General features: G+C 39.5%; 1 protein-coding gene across 10 annotated transcripts in view; it reads right to left on the reverse strand.

Moving 5' to 3' along the window:
• KLHL13 (kelch like family member 13) overlaps window positions 1–20,443 on the reverse strand; it is a 415,357-nt gene that overhangs the window by 180,362 nt on the left and 214,552 nt on the right. For 8 of the 10 annotated variants that reach the window (XM_005594436.3, XM_065538056.1, XM_005594435.3 and 5 more), the window contains exon 1: window positions 11,413–11,705. The exons of the other annotated variants lie outside the window; for them this stretch is intronic. The gene's annotated coding sequence lies outside the window, so the exon portion shown is untranslated. Of the gene's footprint in view, window positions 1–11,412; window positions 11,706–20,443 lie in introns of those variants that run through there. 10 annotated transcript variants of the gene reach the window in all.

The raw sequence follows: 20,443 nt of genomic DNA on the forward strand, positions 1-20,443 counted from the left end.
ACTACTGAATTATATTAAACAGGTAAATTGTATGATGAGTGAATTATATCTTAGTAAAGCCGTTAAATATTTTTTTCAACACAGGATTGTGAAGTCAAATATTGTACACAAAAACAGAGCTCTGATTAGCTGCCAGTAAAAAGATTCCCAATTTGTTTTAACCTCTAAAGTTTTTTTCCAGTTTAAAATAAACACGCCCACACACACATATACAGACATGCACCTGTGCACACACACATGCACATATGTACACATAGCTTTGGGCATTAAAATATTCAGAAATATGTTCCTTGCTTTTCAATAAGACCTCCTTGAAAAGTGCCTTCTTCAAAATATCTTTCCAACTTTAACACCCTCGTCTGATCATTTCTCTGTATTTCTCTAGAATCTGTTTTCTAACATGCCTTTTTTAAATATCATGCTCTCTTATATAATGGCTTCTGTCAGAGACAGAATGAAAGGAAGTGTTGTGGTTAAAAGCATAGACTCAAGAATCAGACTACATGGATTTTATTCCTAGCTCTTATATTTATTAGGTGTGTAACCACAGGCAAGTTATCCAGCATCTATGTGCCTCAGATTCCTCATCTGTAAAGTGGAGCTAGTAATAGTTCCTACCTCATCATATTGTTATATGGTTTAAGTGTATCAATGCATCAGATGCACTTGGAAGGGTCCCAGGCTCATAATGAGTGCAATAATGATTTATTAGTCACTGGCTGGTTGGTAATAATATTAGTATTGGCCGATATCAAATTGACTCATGTTCTCTGCTGCCCCTGGCAAGATTATAACCTATTTCAGGGCAGTGAACACATTTTCTACCTCCTAGTAGAGTGCTTAACGTATAATTGCTTGTTCATAAATGTTTACATGGATACTGTACCTATATGATACCAAAAGTACTTATAAAATTCTTACTAAATCCAAAACTCATTTTGATAAATACCAAATTGTGCAAGAAAGTGTATAGGTATAGAATGTAGGTATCACAACTACTGACATTTTGCTTTAACCCCATCAATTGAAAGGCTACAGATATTAAAGGATCCTTTGGGCTAAAGAGCTTTTAATATCATTAGTACAAAAGCATTGGATTAGAAACTAAAGGCCTACTCTTAGCTCCACCTCACAGGATGCAACCCTTCTGCAATTTACTTAAACTCACTGTGCATATTCCACAGGAATAAACAGAATAAGGACAGTTAATCATGCTTCAAAAGAAAGATGCTCTAAAAATAAAGGGTATTATCTTTATTTAAGGTTTCAGCTAATGACCTAATGGTAGAGTAAGTCTAATTTTTCTAAAATATATATATATTTGACTATTGTCTTTTTATCATCAAATGATACTGAGAATGATAGCTATCTATAAATGTAGGTATCACTGCTAATAAATATTTCATCAATATAGTGAGCTAAGTTTTTCAAGCACTTGGATATACATTATCTTAATAACAGTCACAAAAACCTGTGAATATACAGTATATGACCAATGTGTTACCTGGTCTTTTCCCTTCTGTGCACCTGTGGCATTTCATAACCAAGGATTATCTGTCTCATCATTTGTCTGACATTGGAACCAAAGGGCATCATGTAAGAAAGTAGGAAAGATACATTCATGTACTTTCAACTTAAAAGATTAGTCTATCCCTCTAACATCTAAAGCTGTTCTCAATACTCCATTTAGATTTATCCATTCATCAAAGCTACTATCAAACTTTTATCTTCTCTTAAAGTATTATTTGATTTGCTATTAGAGTAATCATGATAAAAACTTGAAATAACCATAACAACTCAAAATGCATAAAAAGACATTATTCACAACAGAATTATACCTCTTCTCAATGACTTAACTATTACAAATGCTTCAGTATTTTCTTCTTTGGCGACTTAAAATCTGGAACAATTAGCGATAAATCAGAAAAATGTGTGACCTCTGTGATTATCAGAAGACCAAATGTTTTCATGTTTAAAAGACAACATTGTTCATAGTATACATTATCCTGCATATCCCTTTTCCTTCAAAATGGATATTAAAATTTAAAATCCTATTAAACCAAACAGTATCACATTTAAATAAATATTGGGTTAATTGTATTAAAAACTGACATTTTTCTTGGATTCAATGTGATGCCATATTTGAGTAAGTAATAAGCCAAGCATTCACCGTAAACTTTCTCGTCTGCCAGAAAACTAGTGTTACTTCTAAACAGTCTACTCACCACTTACGAGATGCACATTCGAAAAACAGCATTCCAGCTAGGATTAAGACAATATAAACAAAGAAGACACACAATATCACATTTCTGCTTCATATATGATTGGCAAAGCTCCTATAGTATGCTCCAAGTTATCAACTAATTCAGCCACAAATCGATGAAAATAGTCAATAATAAGTAAAGTTATATTTCATATGTGGCTTAAGTGTGCTTAGCACTCTATATGCGTTATTAATTTAATCCTTAAACTAGATGAGATAGTTTACAAGGGAGATAAACAAGGTTCAGAGAGGTGAAGCAAGTTGCCCAACAAGGGGCAGTCAGGATTTGAACCCAAGCCTATGATTCCAAGGTTCAAGATCATAGCCATTAAGCTCTACTGCCTTTCCACTAAGAAATATCCAAGAGTGAGGCCAGGTGCAGTGGCTCATGTCTGTAATCGCAGCAAATTGGGACGATGAGGATTGCTTGAGCCCAGGACCAGCCTGAGCAACATGGTGAAACCCTGTCTCTACAAAAAATACATAAAATTAGCCAGGCGTGGTGGCATGCACCTGTAGTCCCAGCTACTTGGGAGGCTGAGGTGGGAGGATCAGTTGAACTTGGGAGGTTGAAGCTGTAGTGATCCTTGACTTTGCACCACTGCACTCCAGCCTGAGTGACAGAGTGAGACCCTGTCATCTTAAGAGAAAAAAGAAACATCCAAGAGTGGAACAGAAAACTTTGTTGAAATGATCTTTAGAAATGTATCGCCATTTTTTAAAAGTGGGACCAAGAAACAAAACTCTACAAGCTACAAGCAAAACTCTTATCTCCTTTTACTGAACAGACTGTAAAAGCACTTCACACGTAGACTATAAAGACCATCCATTATCACAATCCTCTATACCCATGTCCTTACAAGCTTTGAGCAGTAACACAACAATATAACAATGTCAGGCCCTGTGAACTATGCCTGGCATGGAACAACAACAATGAAAGTGGGACTGCAATAATGAAAATCAGTTGAAAGATTTAGTGTTTGACTTACTCCATTTACTTTCATCCCCTTTCTTCACTGCCTTTTTCTTCTTCATCTTTCTCATCTGGAGCAAATTAAACCATCACGTTGTAACAGGCATTCCTCCAATGCTCTGCTGGCCTATTTTCAAAACCATCTCAAACTGTAGAAACCTTTTATCAACCTCAAAGCACATAATCCTTGACAACTTTCTTCTAGTATTAACTATTTCAGTGGCCAGCAATTAACAAAGCAATTTGTATCCTATGTTGTAAATGAAAGCAACTTTAAAGTTAGCAAAAGTGAACTTCAAATCAGTGAGACAGGCAAGTGTGCACAGAACAAGGCAAAGGTTTGACACCAAGAACTGTGCTGCTTTAAGTTCGTGGTCCTTGTGTTCTAATAACCTCTAACTTTTTTTTTTTTTTTTTTTTTTTTTTTGAAACAGGTTCTCACTCCATCACCCAGACTGAAGAGCAGTGGTGTGATTATAGCCCACTGCAACCTTGAACTCCTGGGCTCAAGGGATCCTCCTGCCTAAACGTCCCAAGTAGTTGAGACTATAGGTGTGTGCCTCCATGCCCAGCTAATTTTTTAATTTGTTGTTGTTGTTGTTGTTCTTATAGAGACAGGGTCTCGCTTTGTTGACCAGGATGGTCTTGAACTCCTGGGCTCAAGCAATGCTCCCGCCTAGGCATCCCAAAGTGTTGGGATAACAGGATTGAGCCACTGCGTCTGGCCTAATAACCTCTAATCTTAAGATATCATTCCCTAGGCAGGTCCTTCTCAGTCACCCTTAGCCATTACCCACCAACATTAAAAACTCTGTAAGAACTCAACACATGTTTAGATTTAGACCATTAGACCAAGGGTAGCCAATATGTACCCTTGAAATTGCGCAACAGAGAAAAACATTAATATCCATTAACTTTTCCACAGGTCATCATGGGAATTTATGGCTATGAAAATGTTTGGGTGTTTGACTAAAAGAACAGATTCGGGCAGCACAGCACCACCTCAGTGTTTTCCAAAGGGTCATCTCAGGGTTACCACAGCTGTCCTTGTAAGCAGAGACTTTCTCTGAAATATTCGGGTTTACCTCAAATTTTCTATGAATATTGTGTTCTAAGGCAAATTCATGTATCTGAATTTGCTTAAAGATTTTTAAATAGCTACCAGTTAACGTTCTCCTAAATCTCTGTGTAAAACAGATGCTTCAAGAAAATACAAGCTGCTTTATTTTGCGGCTCCTGGGCGCACTACCTTGTCACCACCCTGCTCAATCAGTACATGTGCTCCACTTTGAAGGACCCAAAGTAATGGAAAGAGCACTAGATAGAGATTCTGTTTGTTTAGACTAGCACAATGCTTGGAATATAATAGGCACTTAATAAGTATTTGTTGAATGAATTGGCAGGATGGTTTCAAGGACTAGTTTTCAACTGCAAGAAAATTGCAGAAAAAATCCTTTGAGATATATAATTACTAGCAACCCCACAAAAGTAAAGAAAAAAAAAACAGGCCAGGTACAGTGGCTCATGCCTGTAATCCCAATACTTTGGGAGGCCGCGGCATGAGGATCACTTGAGGCCAGGGGTTCAAGACCAGCCTGGGCAGCATAGTGAAATCTCATCTCTACCAAAAACAAAAACTTAAGAAAATATACCAATTGTATATTGGTAAAGAACAAGAAAATCCATTTTGTTTTAGTTTAGTCAGAAAAGAAAATGCTGTCAAGATGTTATATAAAGATAATACCATGGGGGGTTGTGTTAAGATAATTAAAACCCAGTTCATATCATGGACACCAAGAAGAGTTTTCAATTAACTCTTGGGTTTTCCTTTGCATGTTTTTAATCTTAATGATGTCAAGTTTACAGAGGAAAATAAAGAATTGTAACGCACACTCATGTTCCCATGTAACCATGCAGGGCGCTGGGGCTAAGGAAGGTCAGGAATCATGTCTCATTTGTTTTCTACCTTTCTCTTGCTTTTTTTTTTGTTGTTGTTGTTGTTGTTGTTGTTGTTGAAATTGAGTCTCACCCTGTCACCAGGCTGGAGTGCAGTGGCACGATCTTGGCTCACTGCAACCTCTGACTCCCTGGCTCAAGCGATTCTCCTGCCTCAGCCTCCCGAGTAGCTGGGATTACAGGCACATGCCACCACACCCAGCTCATTTTTGTATTTTTAGTAGAGACAAGGTTTCAGCATGTTGGCCAGGATGGTCTCGATCTCCTGATCTCATGATCCACCCACCTTGGCCTCCCAAAGTGCTGGGATTACAGGCGTGAGCCACCATGCCCGGCTTTCTCTTGCTTTTAATACAGATTTCTATACACATTAGCAGTTCAACAAATGTTCAACAACTACAAAAAAAAAAATAAGTGTCTAATCACATTAAATAAATTCTTAACTGAATTTCTTACCCTCGCCCCCACAGACTCTCTTGTGCTAAAGAAGCATAGTTTGGTTTAAATAACAACAGAAAAACAAAAAGTAAAGTGCTCTGAATGGTATGAGATGAGAGTACCAACAGACGAGTCTTGGCTCATTTCAATTACATGACCCTGCCATATCTATTTCCCTATGACATGAGGACCATTCAGCGAGTCCTCTATTCACAGAGTTACTGCATGAGTCAATCAGTACATATTTACATGGTAACTATTATGAGCAAGCTATTGTGGAAAGATAAAGTAGTTTATTTACCTCCCTAATCACCACCCACAGCAACAACATACTATGTGCAAGGCCCTGATTTAAGCAGTTTACTGCAAGGTGTACAATCTCATTTTAAAATCTTGGTGCCAGATGTGTTTCTGAATTTAGGAATGTCCAAAGCTTTAGACAGGAAATAAACTTCATATACCATATGTTATGTAATACACCATTAGGGTCTATGGTGCAACCCCATAAACATATTAGCAATTCTATAGCAAAACAAAATAAAGATCAACATTAAGTAGAATAAAGACTATAAATACCCTATGCCAGTTTAAGTCAGGTTTTGCCACCACATGAGTTTTGGCATCTAAGTTACCAAATAACATTTTTATCAGTTTTCAGAGCTTTTGAAATTTAAAAATTGCAAACAAATTGTGGGCCTAGGCCAGGGGAGGTGGCTCACGCCTGCAATCCCAGCACTTTGGGAGCCCAAGATGGGTGGACCACCTGAGGTCAAGAGTTTGAGACCAGCCTCGCCAACACGGTGAAACCCGTCTCTACTAAAAATAAAAAGTTAGGCCAGGAGCAGTGGCTCACGCCTGTAATCTCAACACTTTGGGAGGCCGAGGCGGGTGGATCACGAGGTCAGGAGATCGAGATCATCATCACTAACATGGTGAAACCCCGTCTCTACTAAAAATACAAAAAATTAGCCTGGTGTGGTGGCACGCACCTGCAGTCCCAGCTACTCGGGAGGCTGAGGTAGGAGAATCGCTTGAACCCGGGAGGCAGAGGTTGCAGTGAGCCGGGATCATGCCACTGCACTCCAGCCTGGGCAACAGAGCCAGACTCCGTCTCAACAACAAAAAAAAAAAAAAAGAAAGAAAGAAAGAAAGAAAAAGAAAAAGTGGGCCTAGCTAATTCATGTAATCTTAGCAAGTACCATAAGAGGCAAGTTCTATTATCCCTTTTTTACATATAAGATAACTGAGGTACAGAGAGGTTTACTAACTCACCCAGTGTCCCACAACTATTAAGTCTCCTAGCTGGAATTGAAACCTAGGTGGCCTAGTTCCAGAGCTTGAACTCTGAACAAGTATGCTCTACAACCTCTCTCAGAAACCACTTCAGAACACCAGACAAACACATGAAAAGTATATCAAAAAATTAATAGGAGAAACATCACAAGACAGCATTTATTCATTATTCAATAACTATTTATAAAGTGCATACCATGTGCTGGGTGCTCAGAATACAACAGTGAGCGAACCAGATAAGGTCTAGGTGGCCTTCATGAAGCCAGAGGCAAGTGGGGAGATGGTCAGGCACCAAAATAAGCATAATTATGACACAACAGGGCAAGTGCTGTTCACCTTCAGATGGGGAGATCTAGTTCAATGAGGAATAGTGTAATAGGACCTGGGATTCCAAATGACAAAAAAGAAAGACATGGCATCCATTTGACAAGCACCTACTGTGCACCTACTCTATGCCAGGAATAATGCTAAGCACAAAAGTTCCAAACTGGGGAAAATCAGTTTAAACCAATAGAGATTTGTGAAAGAGAATAATAAGGACATATGGGAAAGTAGGCTGGGATCAAATCATGGAGGATCCTTGCTTGAGTGGCTCAGTTAAGGAGGAAGTTGACCCTGCAGGCACTGATCAAGGTTATTTTGCATGTTATTCCCCCACAATATTAGGATTTACTCCTGTGGAATGTCAATAATCATCTGCATTCCTATTTGGGACCAACTAGACCTCAAAGCTGGATTGCTTTCAAGGAAGGGCTTAGGGCAATAAATTCATTGAAGCTTCAGGAAACACAGTAGCCCTAATCTCTCAAGGAATAAAAGTATGGCCATTTGAAAATGTTGGAGAGGCAACAGGTAAAAGAAAATGATAAGCCCTTCTTAAAATTCCAAAGGCCCTTTCTAAAACCTAGGTTATTCCTTTACACACAAATAAAATGTCCAACCTTCCAAAGGAAACATATTTCCATGAGAAAATAAGACATCATTCTTTGAAAAATAAATTCTGAAGTTGAACAATGATCTGATTTTTAATAAAGTTGGTGACAACTTACCTTGTAGCACAAGTCACAATGTGACAGTGGAAAGTAAACTGCCTTTTAACATACTCACCTCAGTGTTCCCATTCCCCCATCCCCTTACCAAAACAGAGTAGAGGAACTGGATTACATGATTATTTAGCATATTGATCATACAGTTTTTTTTTATTCTCAGGTATTAATATAAATGACTGAGTGAGTAGACATTCTATTTATCCTCTGCAAAACTTTTTTTTAATTTCCTTGGATAATTTTTTTAAGCCAATGACCTTCCCCAGGAAAGACTCTTCAGTGGCTTCCTATTGTTCTAAGAATCAAACCCAAATTCTTTCTCAGGACCTCCAAGTCCTATTTATCTGTTATTGAGCTGCTTCTAGGCTCTGTAACATCTTCTTTAATCACTACCAGCTCACGAGGATCCAGTCATGCTGACTTGCTTTCTGCTCTTCAAAAACGCCAAGTCTCTTTTTCCCCCCTCAAGGCCTTGGCTCTTACTCTTCTCTCTGCAAGAATGTTATCTGGGGAATGTTCTCCCAGATTCTGACAAGGTAGGCCTATTCTCTCTTCTCTTTCAGGTCTCTGCTCAATCATCTTCTCTGAGAGGCCTTTCCTGACTTCCGACACTAAAATAGGCCCTTCCTAGTTATCTGTATCATATTCCCCTACTTATTGTCATTGCTGTTACTACAGTCTATAAGGATCTTCTTCATTTGTTTGCTTGTTTATTGTCTATATTCTCTGGTAGAATATAAGCACTGTGATACTCCACAAGAGCAAAGATCATGCTTTATGAGGTTTATCATTGTGCCTAATACAGGGCCTTGGCACACAAGTACCAAATAGATTTTGTAAAATGAATTAGTAAATGAATGAATGATACAAAAAAAACTGATTGTTATGAATATCAGTAACTTGAGAAAGCCGTTCTTATAATTTTGAGATATTTTCTCTAGGGCTATTCATTTCTCTACAGTCTTTCCACATTTTCTGAAATAATTCCTGGAAATTTGTTGTATTATTTCATAGCAATAAAAATACATCGGTTTCAATCAGTGGATTTAAGAAAAAAATATTTTCAAGAGGTTTTAGTGGCTTACCAAACATCAATAAAAATCAAACAATTTGAAAATTGGTCAGTCTCATTTCACTACCGCAAGTCAAATTACATGAAGAGAATGTGAAATGTAAATAAAATGAGAAAGAAGATAATCCAATAAATAAGTGCAGTTACATTTAGTAATAACAGAAATATCCAGTCTGATAATCTCTAGGTGTACCAGATGGACTATCAAACACATATTGAGTCATATTGAAGATTCAGAGCAAAATGTTTATGGCTAATTCACATCCACCTTTATTCTTTTCCTGGCAAATACAGTCTTACTATGCAATCACATTACTAGCAATCTTAGCTTAGATTTTGTATCAATAACAATCATGAAAAGAAAAAAGTAAGAAAATAGTATAAACTCTTTTCCTTGAAAAAGTTGTAAGTTTTTATGTCTTTTGAGAATGGTTTGCTAAGAAAATTACAGATTTAGAAAGGTGGGCCTATTAGAATAAGTACCCTTTCCCTACTACATTCCATTTTTTAATAAACCTCAAGTAAACCCAGGAATTTACCAAATCAATTGGGAAACTACAAATCATCTGCAAGTTATCTAACTAAATGGATAAGCAATAGGCTTTACTTTTCTTGTGAAAACTACTTTCTTCAGAACATCAACTAAGCCTTATATAATCACACGACACTTTTTGAAGTGTGTTTATAAAAATGGCAAATTAAAAACCTTGGGCTTTTTAATAATTGAAGCTCTTATTTATCTGTTTTTTAAATACATCATTTGATGTTGCAGCAGAAACTACTCTCATCTCACTGCCATAAGAAGTGCCACCGGGACAGTGAAATTTAGCCATTATCTTCATTCACAACCTGGTTTCTTCTGAGATTGCTGCCAATTAGTGCACACTGTGTCAATGGCAACACTAGGTCACACATCAGGCAAACAACTCTTTTACCGTTAAGTATGAGGCTATTAATAAGAACTTGCAGTTAAGGGAGCTAATATTTTTAGATGTAAAATGATGTCATAAATGCTGAATTATTTCATTTTTCTCAGTTTTTAAATTTGAACACTAGATACAGCCTATTTCCAAAAACACAGCTGCATATGTCAGCATGTGCTTGTTCACTGGTATTTGCCTCCACTGTGTGCTTCTCCATTCAGTTTTCTTCACACACTAATTGCAGTATGGAAGTGAGCAAATGAACCTCAGTATGGGAGCTAACACCACAACTACATGGGGAGAAAGTGATATCCCTAAGAGTGAGTAGTCTTTTTTGTAACTACGTGGTTTTAAAATACGCTGCTTTTAGACGGTTTATACAAATATGAAATCTACTGTTAAGAAACTGTGGCTTCAAAAAAATAATAAATTTTTTAAAAAGCAGGTGCTCTCCAGAGACAGTTTTAAATTCCAGCGTTTCTTAGTCTCCATTCAATGTGCTTAGTTGCCAGCCTATGCTAACTTGAACGACTTTATCCCAAACCACTAAAGTCCTCTGACTACATTAAAACGATGAACATCCCAGTTTACAATTAGAGAAATGGAGCCAGGCATCACAAGCCCCACCAATCCTCTCTCTCAGGCCTGTTCAGCAGCCAGGGAATAATCAGATTTAGGACCATGTACGAAAATTGCGTACAAACATATATACATACATTTTAAGTGACTATTGTTCTTGGGCTAAGTTAATGAAACCTAGAAAGAAACTTTAAAGTTCCCTAGTTGATATTTACTAAGGCTATTTAGTGAAGGGATGATCTCATCACTTTCAGTAAACTGTAGCCTAGACTATAAGCCTCCACGAAAATCATTAGTCAACTGTGATTAAACAAGCAAACAAAAAAAAAAAGTCAAAATATTCAGAGCTGAAGACATTCAGAGCGAAGTTAAAAGCTTCGAGGAAGAAGAGGAGTGTGCTCCTGACTTGGGAGCCAGGAGAGGAGCCTCCTAAGTAAGAAGCTTCTGAAGGAAGAGATGGATTAGGAGGCACAAAGCAGAAACTGTTAGAGGGCAAGAGACAGTGGGGCCGGGGCGGGCAGAGGGACCCCAGACCGTCAGGGCAGCAACAGCGAGGCCCAGAGAAGAAAATCTTGGAGAGATGACAAAGAAGCACAGGAAAGCCGGCTTCTGGGGTCCTAGAAAAACCCAGGCGTCCGACGGAGCCAGAAGGACCGGGAGAACGGGATGCGAAGGTGTAAGGATGAGGGCGCGCACCAGCACGCGGGAGAAAAAGAGGGGGCGGCGGGCAAAACGAAGCTGGTTCCCTGCTCCTCTACTCCTCTGCCCCTGGTACAGATCGCAACTCCTCGCCGCGCACCGCGCAGCGCCAGGTCCGGAGGCAGGGAAGCGGCTGATGGAGCCCCTGTGACTTCGGGACCCTGCCTCACCTTGCTCGCCGCGTCCTGGCGTCGCGCCGCTTGTCCGCCGGGTGCTGCGCTCCGAGGGCCAAAGAGGGAGTCTCGCGGCGCAGCCGGGGCTCCCTCCTGCTGCGAGGCACCAGCACCCGCACCTTCGCACCCTCTGCTAGTCCCGGCCACTTCACCCTGTCCTGGCGCAAGCGGAGAGCACGGACCCTAACCCGAATGCCGCTCCAGTTATTTTCAAAACTCCCCGTTCCAGGCTTCCCGGGAATAGGAGCTGAGCTACTGCGGCCGCAGCGGCAGAGCCTCCGCCTGACCTCACCAGGGTGTGGGGGGGACTGCTGAGGGAGGGGGGGCGGGAACCCAGTTGGGGAGGGAGGGGGCAGTGGGGGGAGGGAGCGCGCGGGCGGGGGAAACATGGCGGCGGGGGTGGCCCCGGCGGCGCCTGCGCGGGAGGCAGGGTGGCGGGGAGCTGTGGCTAGGACAGTGTGTGGGGTCCCAACGGAACTCCCGGGCTGTAGCCAAAGCTTGACAGGGCTGGACCCTGAAGCTGAATGACCGCTAAGTGGCCCTCACGCCTCCGAACCCGGGAGGGTCGGGTGTGAGCCCACATGGCTTCTAGTGCCGGGAGGCAGAGAAAGTGAAAAGTGTCAAGTATCCAAGGACAACAGTGCAGCCGCCCTGGGTTAGCCACTCCAAGGAGGTCCACCCGTGCATTCTGCCAGCCGTGGCCTCGGCCTCCTCATAGTCACGGCAGGGCCCCGGCAAAGGGTGTGCTCTGGAAGCAGTGCCACCTCACCTCAGTGGGGCCCACGTCTCAAAATAAGCCTGACCCAGGCTCTCACACAAATACCACTCTTCTAGTGGGATAAGCGCTTCATCCCTCCCCCTCCCTGCTGCAGTACACAACATTAAGAAAGAGGAAGGATAAAAACTACAAATAACCATTTAACATTTTACTGAGCGTCTGCTATGAACCAAGTACTGAAGCTTCAACTTACCTAATTCACAGCTACTCTGTAAGTTACACACTATTGTCTCCATTTTACAAGTGACAAAACTGAGGTGTATAGGTTAAGCAAGTTGCCAGAGGTTACGTAAATAGTGACAGAGCGGGACTCAGGATCCCAAGCGGTGTGATTCTGGCACCCAGGCTCTTAACTATGCGACCTGCTTCCCAACTCTGGTGGGACTGCTCTTCTAAGTCAGAATCTTGATTCTGTTCTATCAGCCTAGCCCCCAACAAAAACCCCCGTCAAGCCTGTTTTTCCCCTTGCTTGTCTTCTATTCATTCTTTGCCTTCTTGACGGTTACAGCCTGGGGCCACCTTCTTACACCTCTTCCTTTGCCCTTCCTTGCCTTTCTACTTATAATTCCAGACTCCTCCTTGGGAAAATAAAGGGAGTTTGCTCTTAGCAACCAGTTTAATCACTGTTGTGATTTTTTTCTTTGGCTGTTTTTTGGTTTTTTTTTAAGGAAGTGATGCGGTGAGTGTGGAATCTTTATGTTTTCTAGGATTTCTCCCTCTGGGATCTGAGATCTTCAACATTGCTGACTTTGTATTTCAACTTACATACACTGAAATTCTAGTAGAAGGTTTTAGGTAAATTTGAGAATAATCAGCTACTCAAAAACTTGCTAGAACTAAAGATAATACCACATTGTTGGACTTTACCAAATATTCAAAGAACTCCAAATATACATAGAATTTGCATTATTACCTTTTACCTGCAAGTGTATTGAACCCAATTCCCCTTTGTTAACAGGAATGCATCCATTGGCTTCTCCACTATGCTTATTCAATAATTATTGTACAGCTACCTTACACACTAAATGCTCATTAGGTAGAAAGCACCTTTTACAGAAGTTTACAATCTGACTGAGGTGATATATTTCAAGCAATCACTTTTAGCATGTATCAAAAACCTGGCACATAAGTTTAAAAAAAAAAAGTACAAACTGAGCTGGTGTACACTCGAGTCACTGCTTTATCCTGCCATTAAAAGGTTCAAGTGGGGTTAGTTTATAATAAGTTTCTCCCACAGAAAGGCCAGTAAAAATGGGACAATCCAGTGTGGCCAAGCAGGCCTTATCTACACAAAGAGAAAACCCTTATAGCAAGGTTGTTGAGATGGGGGCAACTACAGGATCTGCATTTGAACTACCAGTAACTTGCACAGATTCTCAGTTAAAAAAGAAGAAGAAGAAGGAGAAGGAGAAGGAGAAGGAGAAGAAAAAAAAAGAACTGGCAGTAAGATATTACAAATATACTTATCCAATAGAAGTCCATTGCTGTTTGTTTGGGTTCAGGTGCTTTATCTGAATACTTAATCTACTGGATAGAGCACTAGACTTGGAGTCAGAAGACAATTTATGTGCTATGTGACATTAAGTTAGTGCTCTGAGAGTGTTTTCCCAAATTTCCAGTGGGGAGTAAAATAATACTGGTCTGATATGCCCCACAGCATTGTTTAGGGTTTCAAATAAGATAACCTATGGGAGAGTAAGTTGTATTTGGAGAAAAGGTCTTTAAAGAGGTAATTCAGTTAAAGTGATGTCTCTAAGATGGGCCCGAATCCAATATGACTGCTGTCCTTTTAAGAAGAGTTTAGGACTTAGACATATATGCACACAGAGGAAAGACCATGTGAGGATGCAGTGAGAAGGCAGCCATTTGCAAGACAAGGAGGCGCTTCAGAAGAAACCAAACCTACCAACACCTTGATCTTCTAGAATTACAAGGAAATAAATTTATGTTGTTTAAGTTACCCAGTCCATGGGGTTACACTTTGTTATGGCAGGTCTAGCAAATGAATACAATGGGGAGCATTTCAAATGCCAGCTAGAGTATCCGCTGACTTCGTTATTGTTCGTTGCTAAAAACACACACATTAATTATCTGTTTCCATGTGTCAGGAGTCCAGGTATGGTTTAGCTGGGTGCACTGCTCAGGGTCTCACAAGGCTGCAATCAAGCTTTTGGCTGGGCTGTGTCCTCATGTGGAGCTCAGAATCTTCTTCCAAACTCATTCAGATTGTTGGCCAAATTCAGTTCCTTGCAGTTACAGAATTAAGACCCGTAGCATTTACTGGCTTTAGAGGCAGCCCCTCTCCATTAGCAGTTGACAACATGGTTGTTCTGCTTAGCCAAGGCCAACAGAAAAACTTCTTTCTTCTCAGGAGGGGTCTAGTGCCTCTTTTAAGGTCTTTTACCAGATTAAGTCAGGCCCTCCCAAGATTATCACCCTTTTGATTAATTCAAAAATTAACTGTGTGCCTTGATTACATCTGCAAAATCTCTTCATCTTTGCCACATAATATAACCTAATCACAAGAGTGATAGCCCAGCATATTCACAGGTCTCAACCACACCGAAGTGGAGAATGTATAACAGGAGACAAGAATCTTGGGACCATCTTAGAATTCTGCCTACCATGCCCCAAATATTTGACAGCACCAATTAATTATACAATTATAAAAATTAACTAACAGACCATACAGGCAGATGTGGGCACACACATAACATACATACAAACACACACACACACACACACACGCACACCCCCAAAGTGCACAGAGCTGGTAGCTGATCTCTAATCAGTCTAAAAGCATTTGCAAGCTTGCTGTGTGCCTAATGTGAAACTAAAAGATTTCAACTGCATTAACTCTGATTAAATAACAAATTGAAAACTATTTAGGATACATTTTGTCTCTCTGGTAAATTTGCGTTTCTTCAAAACACTTATCTCATCAATTATTGAATGGAACCTATTATTGAATGGAATCTATTTTTTAAAAAACCCTCACAGGGCTTTGGGTAGCATACACAGAAGGGTCTTGCTTTAGAAGTTAGAGATAAATCTGACTAAAGAGGTGCAAGACCTGTCCTGAAAACTTTAGGCTTGAATAAATGTAGAGATATACTGTATTCATAGGGCAGAAGAATTGATATCATTAAGATGTCAATTCACTCCTAATTGATCTATAGTTACAGCACAACCCCGATCAAAGTCCTAGCTGGCTTTTTCTGTAGAAATCAACAAGCTGATTCTAAAGTTCATATGGAAATGGACTAAAATAGCCAAAACAACTTTTAAAAAGAGCATTAGGGGGATAATACTACCTGATTTCAATTTTTACTGTAAAGCTACAATATTCAAGACAGTGTAGTATTGATCAATGAAACAGAATAGAGTCCATAAGCAGACCCACAACATATATGGGCAAGTGATTTTCAACAAATATTCAAAAACAATACTTCTTTCCATAGTGAGTACACCAATTTACATTGCCACCAACATTCTCCACATCCACATCAATACCTGTTATTCATCCTTTCTATAATAGCCATTCTGACAGCTGTGAGGTAATATTTCACCGTGGTTTTAATTCGCATTTCCCTTGATGATTAGAGATTTTCAACATTTTTAAATATATTTATTGGCGATTTGTATCTCTTCTTTTGAGAAATGTCTGTTCAGATCCTTTTCCCCGCTCTGGGTATATATTCAAAGGAATTGAAATCAGTATGTTAAAGAGATATCTGCACTCCAGTGTTTATTTCAGCATTATTCATAGTAGTTTAGTAGTCAAAACATGGAAGCAATCTAATAATCCATCGATGAATGAATGGATAAAGAAAATGTAGTATATATACACAATTAAATACTATACAACCTTAAAAAAAGAAATTCTGTCATTTGCATCCATGACAACGTGGAAAGAATTGGAGGAAATTATGCTAAGTGAAATAAGCCAGACATAGACAATACTGTATGATCTCACTCATATGTGGAATCTAAAAAAGTCAATCTCATAGAAACAGAAAGTAGAAAAGTGGTTATCAGAGGCAGGGGAAGGAGTAGGAAGCATGGGGAAAGTGAAGATGTTGATCAAAGGGTCCAAAGTTTCAGTTAGACTGGAGAATAAGTTTTAGTGACCTATTGCATGGCATAGTGACCGCAGCTAATAGTGTATATTTCAAAACTGCCAGAATAGATTTTTAAAATTCTCTCCTCCCACAAAAAAAAAAAGATGAGTTGGTGAGGTGATGGATATGTTACTTATCTTGATTAAATCTTTCTATAATGTATACATAGACCAAAACCTCACATTGTATCCCACAAATATACACAAGTATTTTTTGTCCATTTAAAAAATTTAAAGGCAATTCAGTGGAGAAAGGATAGCTTTTTTCAACAATGGTGCTGGAACAACTGGACATCCATGTGAACTAAGATCCACACCTAATACCATCTACAAAAATTAACTCAAAATGCATCAAAGACCTAAATGTAAAATCTGGAGCTATAAAATTTCCAGAACTTTGGCAAAAACCTTTGTGACCTTGGGTTAAGCCAAGATTTTTTAGCTGTAACACCAAAAGCATGATCCACAAAAAGACAAATTAATAAGTTGAACTTTATCAAAATTGAAAAGAAACAACTCTTCTATAAAAGACACTGTTGACAGAAAGAAAAAAGAAACTACAGACTGGTAGAAAATATGCAAAAATCATATCTAATATTAAAAGACTTGCATACAGAATAAAGAACCTTCAAATCTCAATAACAAGAAGATGAACAACAAATTAAAAATAAAAACAGGTAAACTATTTGAACAGACACCACTAAAGAAGATATATCAAAAAAGCATGACAAACAAGCACATGAAAAGATTCTCAACATCATTAGTCATTAGGGAAATGCAAATCAAAGCCACAATGAGATAACACTACAATGTACTAGAATACCTAGCACTAAAAAGAATAATTGTAATAAGTTTCTGCAAGGAACTACAACTCTCATATGCTGCTACTGTGAATGAAAAATGGTACACTCATTTTGGAAAATAGTTTGGCAGTCTTTTAAAAAGTTAAACATACACCTCCCATATCATCCAGACATTCCACTCCTAGGTACTTACCCAAGAAAAATGAAAGCATATGTCCATACAAAGACTTGTACATTAATATTCATAGCAGATGTATTAGTTATTAGCTAAAAATAGAAACAACCCAAAAGTCCATCAACAAGTGAAGTGATAAACTAGTACATCCATAAACTGGAATACTACCCAACCATAAAAAGGAATGAATGTACTACAATATGATATGCATAACAATATGGATGAATCTCAAAATAACTATATCCAAGCGAAAGATGCCACACAAAAAAGTATTCGGTGTATTATTTCATTTATATAAAAGTCTATAAAATGAAAATGAATCTGTAGTGATAGAATGCAGATCAGTGTTTGCCTTGGGGTGAGATTGGAGGGAGGGCAGAAAGGACAATTGGGTACAAGGGAATTTTTGGGATGATAAGTATATTCCTTATTGCTTTTATGGTAATGTTTTCACAAAACATGTCAATATTTATCAAATTGTACACTTTAAATATGCACAGTTTATTGTATGTCAGTGATACCTCAATAAAGCTGTTAAAATTAGTCATGTGCCTTGACAAACTGCAGTATCTCTAGTTTACTCCCTTTTTGTGAACAAGAATACAAAGACAGGAATACAGGCAAGGCTCAGGAATGGTTTGGAATCAGGGACTAGAGTGCTGGAAGGACTATCTCTGTCTCTTTTCTGCACAGTACCAGGAAATCTATTTCATTATTCTCTTTTATCACAGATGGGGATTTTATGCTTTCCCGGCTGCATGATAGGACTCAGTTGGTCACATATCCCTGGGTTTTATCTCCTCTATTCAACAGACCAGACAGACTGAGGCTGAAATCTCTGAAACCTAACTCTATATTCCATTGGAGTTATCTCTGACTGGCCATTTTGGTATCAGGTACCCAGTTCTGGATCAATGAACTAATCTCTGGCCTAGATTGAATCTAAACTAGATGGAGAAAATCTTAGCATAGCTGTTAAGAATTTGGGAAAACAAGCCGGGCATGGTAGCTCACACCTATAATCCCAGCTAGCAGGGAGGCTGAGGTAGGAGGATCACTTGAGGCTAGGAATTGGAAACCACCCTGAGCAACACAGCAAGACTCTGTCACAATAATAATAATAATAATAATAATAATAATAATAATAACTTGAGGATATAGTGGTCATGACTTCAAGTCAGTATTGAGGTTTCACTTAGCTCCAAGAAGGCTTTTGTTATTTGCAACCAAAAGAGTTCTAACAAAATCACCGAGCATTTGTAATGGAGATATACGGTAAAAGCTAGAGACATCAAGTAGGCAACCACAATTTCTAAGGTCTCACCAAAAGACCTCCTGAGGCCTCCTCTTGCTATAAAAAATGTATTTCATGATTCTCATTGTAAACTCAAATTCTACCATAATTAGTAGAATGCATAACGGGGCATCCAGAAATTTAAGAGAAGGGAAGCCTCCTATCTTCTGTTTTCACCCTACCACATAGTTTTCCACCCATGCCCTGAAGTTAGGACCATTAAACAGAGAACAATGGGAAAGACTAGCTTTTAATCAAATTGAAGAAAGGACATATCATTCTCACTATAAGTAACTACACTGTTGTAAGTAGCAAGAAATTTAGGATGCCACCTAATACAAGAGGGATCATTGCTCCCCTCACACAACACCCTATGAACACAGAAAATGACATGGATGATGTTGGAGTTCAGGGGGCTATTTTATTATTTTTAGAGAAAAGGTCTCCCTCTGTCACCCAGGCTGGAGTGCTGTGGCATAATAAGAACTCACTGTAGGCTGGGCACACTCATCCCAGCACTTTGGGAGGCCGAGGCGGGTGGATCACTTGAGGTCAGGAGTTTGAGACCAGTCTGGCCAACATGGTGAAACCCCTTCTCTACTAACAATACAAGAATTAGCCAGGTGTGGTGGTGCGTGCCTATAATCCCAGCTACTCAAGAGGCTGAGGCAGGAGAATTGCTTGAACCTGGGAGGTGGAGGTTGCAGTGAGCCAAGATCGCGCCACTGCACTCCAGCCTGGGCAACAGAGTGAAACTCTGTCTCAAAAATAAATAAATAAATAAATAAATCATTGTAACCTCGAACTTCTGGACTCAAGCGAGCCTCCCTCCCCCGCCTCCCGACTAGAGAAAATGCCATTTTATTGTCCATACATTAGAGAATTTGTTAAATACCACTCACAAACTACAGTGGCATCATATTATACCAAACGTTCTATAGAAAAAAAAATGAAAATTATAAAGGGTTTGCATTGCACATGAAACCCCAGCAGTTATACTACTGACCACTCGGAAGAGAGATAGGCAGCAAGAGCTGCTTACTGAGTATATCAAGTTTAGAACTGAACACTTTTTTTTTTTTTTGAGATGGAGTCTCGCTCTGTCGCCCAGGCTAGAGTGCAGTGGCGCAATCTCGGCTCACTGCAAGCTCCACCTACCAGTTCACGCCATTCTCCTGCCTCAGCCTCCCGAGTGGCTGGGACTACAGGCGCCCACCACCACGCCCGGCTAATTTTTTGTATTTTTAGTAGAGACGGGGTTTCACTGCCTTAGCCAGGATGGTCTCGATCTCCTGACCTCGTGATCCACCTGCCTCAGCCTCCCAAAGTGCTGGGATTACAAGCATGAGCCACCACACCCAGCCCAGAACTGAACACATTTTTAAAAGAAAACAATATTTTGTCTACATTTGTGAAGACTTGGAACCACAGACAGTTTTTAAGGAAAAAAAAAAAATTACATTACTTTCAAGTATTTAGAGAAATGCAAATTAGATTGGCTAAGAGTTCATAGAAACCCTTAATAGACCGGCTATATTAATCAGAAAGATAATCAGCCAAGTAAGGTATCCAAGTCTTCTCATATATTGTTTCCTGTAAGGACACTATTCCCCAGCCCTATTCGCCTAGACAACTTCCACAAGTCTTTAAGTCTCAGCTTGGTGCTTTTCTCCAGAAGACCTTTCCTGATACCTTAGACTAGAATGAGTATTTCTGTAATATTCCCAAAGCACCCTGTACTCTTCAAATCATAATGTCATCCTGTTAATGTAAACCATTATTTATCTTCTTGCTAGAATGTAAGCCCCATGAAGACTAGGTCTGTCTTGTTCTGTTACTGAATCCCAGTGTCTGAAGT

This window comes from Macaca fascicularis, chromosome X, assembly GCF_037993035.2.
Source record: "Macaca fascicularis isolate 582-1 chromosome X, T2T-MFA8v1.1".
Taxonomy (NCBI): domain Eukaryota; kingdom Metazoa; phylum Chordata; class Mammalia; order Primates; family Cercopithecidae; genus Macaca; species Macaca fascicularis.